Consider the following 7,245-nt stretch of genomic DNA (forward strand, 5'->3'; position numbering starts at 1 on the left):
TTTGCAGTTTTTCTCAGTCGCTTTGGTGCTTTTCTCACATCACTATTAACATTTGCACAGCAGTTAGTGCATTTCTCAAAACAATTAGCGCAAACTGCAAAACCTAGTGAATAACCTGCAAAAGCACGTCACTTGCTCAAAATGGATAGTCCATTCCTCAAATGCAAGTATTTATGTCAATGAAACTGCCAGTGTCATTAAAAATGAGAAGTCATGTCATGTCAGTATGCCGACATGTGGCGGTGCGCATTTAATGTTATTTAGCAGAGCAAGCGGCCTGTAGTGAAGTGAACTCACAACAGAAACGGTAACTGTAAAGGTAACTATAACAGCATCCACACCGACCAGCGATAAGGAAAGTCTCTCCTTGTCTTGATGAATGTGCATGTTTAAAATTCGATGGATTCTGATTGTCTGTCAGCTTTTATCATTCTCGAAATCGCCAGAATGTGATCCCAACGATAACGTGTTCTTCATGTCGCCACACCATTATAGTTTATGTGTTGATGTTGTTACTCATAGCTAGAACGATGCTTGTTGCTGTTATTGTTATAGCTATTGTTCTTGGTGTGAACAGCCCTTCAAGGGCAGTTCAGCTGGGACAACGGGGGCACAATAGTGGCTTCATAAAGAGCCCCTCCCTCAGCAGGAAGCTTTGATACCTGCTTCAAGGCATTAACCATAGATATTAGAAAGCTAGATGCCGCATTGGGCTCCAGAACATAGATATTAGAAAGCTAGATACTGCATTGGGCTCCAGAACATAGATATTAGAAAGCTAGATGCCGCATTGGGCTCCAGAACATAGATATTAGAAAGCTAGATGCCGCATTGGGCTCCAGAACATAGATATTAGAAAGCTAGATGCCGCATTGACTGTCGAGATCTATTAGGTAGTGGGGGCATGGTAAACACGGCCGCCATATTGGTGGGGGCAGCACCTTTATTGTCTATGGGCAACACTTGCAGCCAATCACAGACACCTGTCTGATTTCCAGTCACATGCTTCTCCATTGGCCTCCAGTGATTGCTGCCCCCACCAAGATGGCGTCGCTATTTACGTACGAGCTGGAGCCCAATGCAGTATCTAGCTTTCTAATATCTATGTTCTGGAGCCCAATGCGGCATCTAGCTTTCTAATATCTATGTTCTGGAGCCCAATGCCGCATCTAGCTTTCTAATATCTATGTTCTGGAGCCCAATGCAGTATCTAGCTTTCTAATATCTATGGCATTAACTACAATTCCATTTGAACCACTGCTCCGAAGGTTGCTTTGGTATGAAAAAATCACGTGACATATGACGTCCGAAGCAGAAATTGCTTCATTCTCTGAATGAATTACCTGAGTGGTCACACCACCGTCACACGCGAACTGATCGTGCTGCCACCGCAACTGGCACGGCCTCGTTTCTAGCCTGAATTGTAGCGTGTTCAAAACACTTTAGGCACAACATTGCGTTTGGTTCGTAGTAGCCTCTACTGTGACAAGCATAGGAAGACAGACGTGTGGGAAAACTTTTGTTCTGATCGCTCCTGATCAATCTTTATTTGTAAAAAGAATGATATCCCTTTCTGACAATACATGTGCATTACGTGTGTGTATGTGTGTGTGTGGGGGGGGGGTGCTAGATTTATTTCACTAGCAAAGATTCCTGTCCACTATCGAGCCGGGATAATTTAGATGCAGCCTTGGCACTTCACCAGGAGAGGTCGCTGTTACTGAAGCTTTGAATAATGAACCCATTTTCAAATCAAGTGTTCTAAGTGGTTCAGTGCTTCACCAAAGCTTCATTTGCCCATCACTAGGGTGGAACTACACCACACAAAACACACTCTGTGACCACACTGGAGGTTGGAGAATGAGAATGGACCACTTGTCTATCCTCCAGGGAAAAGGAAGTGAGGTATATTGACCTTTGACCCCTGATATGGAGCAGTGTGTTTTTTCCTGTTTACAGTGTCATCACACTGTGAAATATATTATAGGTTCCTTATTGGGCAGGGGACTTGGATTGCATGGTGCTGCAATATTGTGGCCCATTTATGATTGTTTCATCTAACAGTAATTAAAATACAGCACTGAAATGTGCATGTTTCTATGGTGTTACTAAGTGTGTTTAAGCATGAAGAATGTGAATGTGTTTTACATGTTTCTGAGAGCTTGAGAAGTTGTGTATTCAGTAGATGTGAATTTTTTGTTGTATATGAATGTACATATGTTGTTGTAAGTGTCTTGTGAGTGTTTGACATAATCTGTCAGTGAATGTAACATGTGTGCATTTGTGTGTGTCTGTGTGTGTGTGTGTGTGTAGGTGTTGCGTGTTTGTCTCTCTCTCTCTCTGTGTGTGTGTGTGTTTGGTGAGTGAGTAAGAGAAGTGAGTAGTAGAATGAGTGTGTGTGTGTGTGTGTGTGTGTGTGTGTGTGTATGTGTGTTTGTGTGTGTGTTTGGGTGTGTGAGTAAGTGAGTGAGTCAGAAAGTGAGTGAGTGAGTGAGTGTGTGTGTGCGTGTGTGTGTGTGTGTGTGAGTGTGTGTGTGTGTGTGTGTTGGGGGACCTCCTCCTCATACATGTACATGTTTGTGAGAGAGAACAAGAAAAGCTGGAAAGACAAACAGGAAGGGATAGAGAGAAAGAGAGAGAAGTGAAAGAGTGTGAGCAAATGGGCGAATGAGTGAATGAGTGGAGTTGGGCAGGAGGGGGTCCTGTCTACTAGCCATGTGTGGAACCAAAAAACAAAAACACACGTGGTCTGCAGAAAGGCAAACACACTCAGGGTGTGTGTGTGTGTGTGTGTGTGTGTCTGTGTGTTATGGAGACAGAGCTATCCACAGCCATGAGCACATTTTAGATAAACACTATTTCCCATCAGACAAAGCAAATAAACACAGCATGGTTCAGACCCCAAACAGTGCATCACTCTCTCACACACACACACACACACACACAACACAACAACCTACAATACACAGCATGGTTCAGACCCCAAACAGTGTGTCACTCTCTCTCTCTCTCTGTCACTCACACACACACACACACACACACACACACACAGACAACACAACAACCTACAATACACAGCATGGTTCAGACCCCAAACAGTATGTCACTCTCTCTCTCTCTCTCTCTCTCTCTCTCTCACACACACACACACACACACACTCACATACACAGTCTCACACACAACACAACAACATACAATACACAGCAAGATCCCACAAACTCACACACAAACACACATGCACATGCATCATATACTCTAACCCTCCAACACACAAACATACAGTGTGTGTGCTCAGACCGAGCCCAGCTTCAAGTTGCTGTTGGTGTTTGTGTGTGTGTGTCTGTGTATGTGTGTATGTATGTGTGTGTGTGTGTGTGTGTGGGGTGAGTGTGTGTGTGTGTGTGTGTGTATATGTGTGTCTGTGTGTGTGTGTGTGTGTGTGTGTGTGTGTGTGTGTTCTGTTCTTCTGTGTGTGCATGTGTGTGTGTGTTTTTGCATTCTATCTGTGCACCTGATCATTCTGTTAAATACAGTATAACTCTGTATTTTTCTGCTCATCATATGACCCTAGTAGGACGATGACACACACACACACACACACACACACACTAAGGTCACTGAGGCAAGATGAATAGCCTGGAAACCAAACAACGGAACAGGTGTGAGACTGCGTTAAAGTGTGTGTGGTGTGTGTGGTGTGTGTGTGTGTGTGTGTGTGTGTGTGTGTGTGTGGCGTAGGTGTGTGGTTTCTTAACTGCATTCAAGAGCAGATAGCAGAGGGGCCATTTAGGTGATTACTGTTTCCAGCCAACAACCATTCAGTAGTGACCAATCATACAGCACATGTGTGAATACTGAAACACACACACACACACTCACTCACACACACACACACACACACACAAACGCACACACACACACACACACACACACACACACACTCAAACAAGCACACTTGCACACACACACCATGTCAAAACACACACACACACACACACACAAAACACAAATGCACACACACACACACTCTAAAACACATGTGGGGAAAAAACAGACAACTTGCTATCTGACATATACTGTACAAACTCATCTGCTCATGCAAAACAGTCATTATTAAATGTGCACACACACACACACACACACACACACAGCAAAGCTCTTCATAGCAGTCCAACACTGCCCCCTACCCTAAGTTTTAATCACCACACACACACACACACGCATGCACACAGTCAATCATGCATGCACACACACTCACTCATCAAAGAAATAAACCATGTCTTTGTATTTGCCTTTTCAGTCTGTGCCAGTTTCCACGGAAGAAATATCCTGATCAGAGTGAAGAGATGTGCCCGCTCTTTTGCTGCAAACTGTATCAACACCTAGTAATGGCTTAATCACACACACACACACACACACACACACACACACACACACACACACATAGAGTAATACACACACACACACATACACAGAGTAATTACACACACACACACACACACACACACACACACACACACACACACACACACACACACACACACACACACACTGAGGGTGCACTACTATTCAGTGGTCGGAAACAGACACAGTAGATCCAGAAAGACATCTCCCCCTGCTGGTCAGGTAACTTCTTCACAGCTCTGTGGATATATTTCACCTTAGAGGGACTATGGGCTAACCTGACCCTAGACAGATGAATTTCGATGAAATGCTTGCATATGTGTAGGCTGAGGGGCCGAAATTCATCTGGCTAGGGTCAGGTTAACTATGGGCAGCTGTGGCAGAGGAACTATCAGCTGTGTTCAGCTGGGCTGTAGCCAGTAGTGCTCCTGGGCAGATAAACTAGAGGTGCAGATAGATGATTGAGTTTAACTGAATTCAAGTTTTATAATTTACCGTTCACTGGCGGCAAGAGGCCAGTCGACCACTGAGGGCACATCAGGCCATTTCAAACACACAGGACTTCATCTTTTTAGTGGTAGGATGATGTAATCCCTGTGGCTGACTTTAACAGTAAATTCCAACCTTACACAAACCACTAAAATACTAGTATTGGGCCTACTTAAATACATATTTACACTTACTATATTGAAGCACAGTAAACATTTTTTTAAAGCACAGGGGGCCCCCCAAGGCTGCGTGCTCAGTCCGCTGCTCTTCACCCTGCTGACGCATGACTGCACTGCAACCTACAGCAACAATCACATAGTGAAATTTGCTGACGACACAACTCTGGTGGGTCTCATCACCAAGGGCGGCGAGACTCAATACAGGTTGGAGGTCGACCATCTGACCACGTGGTGCAGGGACAACAACCTCCTGCTGAGCGTCCAGCAAGACCAAAAGAGATTGTTGTTGACTTCGGGAGAGGTCACACCCAACACCTGCCACTGACCATCGACGGTGCTGTGGTGGAGAAGAGAGCAGCACCAAATTCCTGGGGGTGCACATCAGTGAAGACCTCTCCTGGACCACCAACACTGCATCACTGGCGAGAGCTCAGCGCCGCCTTCCCTCCTGGAAACTCAGGCGAGCAAGTGCTCCACCAGCCATCATGACCACATTCTACCGAGGCACCATTGAGAGCATCCTCTCCAGCTGTATCGCTGTGTGGGGGGGGAAGCTGCACTGAATACAACAGGAAAGCCCTGCAGCATAGTGAACACAGCTGGAAGGATCATTGGTGCTTCACTCCCCTCCCTGAAGGACATTTACACCACCAACCTCACCCGCCAAGGCGACCAAAATTGTGAGTGATGCAAGTCACCCGCTCACAATCTGTTTGATCTACTGCCCTCTGGGAAGAGGTACAGAAGCCTGCGCTCCCGCACTACCAGACTCACCAACAGCTTCATACACCAAGCTGTAAGGATGCTGAACTCTCTCCTCCTCTCCCCCCCTCCACCCTCAGCTACATAACATCCTGGACATTGGACCCACAATGGCCGCCTGCACTCTCCACTTGCACACTTTACAACTTGGTGTTGTTGTCCTGAAAACACAACACTTCTGCTGCTCTTACATAACTTGCACCACTATGCCACTTTCTTTATTACTTAGGTCAAACAGAACTACCCAAGCCTTTTATTGGCCTGACTTTGCACTAGTATTTTATTGACTGTCTATGCACAATTTCAACCAAATTTTGCTGCTCTTATTTTTTCATTATTATATGTGCCCTCTTATTTACTTATTTATTTACTTTTTTGTTTACTTGAATGTTATGTTTGTCTGTGGACTTAAATTGGTAAAATATGTCTTGTCTTCACCGTGGGATAGTGAGAAACGTAATTTCGATCTCTTTGTATGTCTGGAACATGTGAAGAAATTGACAATAAAGCTGACTTTGACTTTGACTTTTGACTTTTGAGGCCTCTGACAGAGGAAGTCCAGTAGCCAGTTGCAGAGGTAGGTACTGAGTCCCAGTTTGTCAAGTTTGCAGATGAGTTGTTGTGGTATTATGGTGTTGAATGCAGAACTGAAGTCTATAAACAAAATGAACAGGAACATAGAGATAACTGACGATATAAGTGCTTGATTAACCAGTTTGCCACATATCTGGGGTACCTGAGTTCATACAGTATGTCTTAGACTGTATTAGGGTATCTGAGTTCATACAGTATGTCTTAGACTGTATTAGGGTATCTGAGTTCATATGTCTTTTACTGTACTGGGGTTTCTGGGTTCGACTGAGATCAAAGGTCATCTTATTGATTTACACGTGATGTTTAAGGAAGTTCAAACTTCACCACGAGTTTGTGGAATTGATATACACGCATGATACTGCCCAAAATATGGAAGTACATCATAGGTGTGCAACTAAGGGGAAGTTTGTTTAAAATAATTTTCTAAAGAGCCCAGCATCACAATAGGAAATTCAACCAAGCAGTGGTAGAGCTAATAGTTACCCTCCCAATTGTAGTTTTTATTTATCTCATCATACCCAAAAGTTGAAACTTAACCTAGTACAGTGAAGTTGGCGATTAAGTCATTTCACACTGATCCGCTTTTTTTTCTTTTATGATATTTCTTCCACAGCAAACAGGTAGACAGACAAGAATACATTCAGAGTAATAACTTTACACTTAAGTATATAGCATAAGTATATATACTCTTTTGATCCTGTGAGGGAGATTTGGTCTCTGCATTTATCCCAATCCGTGAATTAGTGTAACAGACACATTATCATCCTCTCACACACAAGGACACTCACATTCACAAACACAAACACACACACACAC

The sequence above is a fragment of the Alosa alosa genome, chromosome 6 (assembly GCF_017589495.1).
Source record: "Alosa alosa isolate M-15738 ecotype Scorff River chromosome 6, AALO_Geno_1.1, whole genome shotgun sequence".
NCBI classification, from domain to species: Eukaryota; Metazoa; Chordata; class Actinopteri; order Clupeiformes; family Clupeidae; genus Alosa; species Alosa alosa.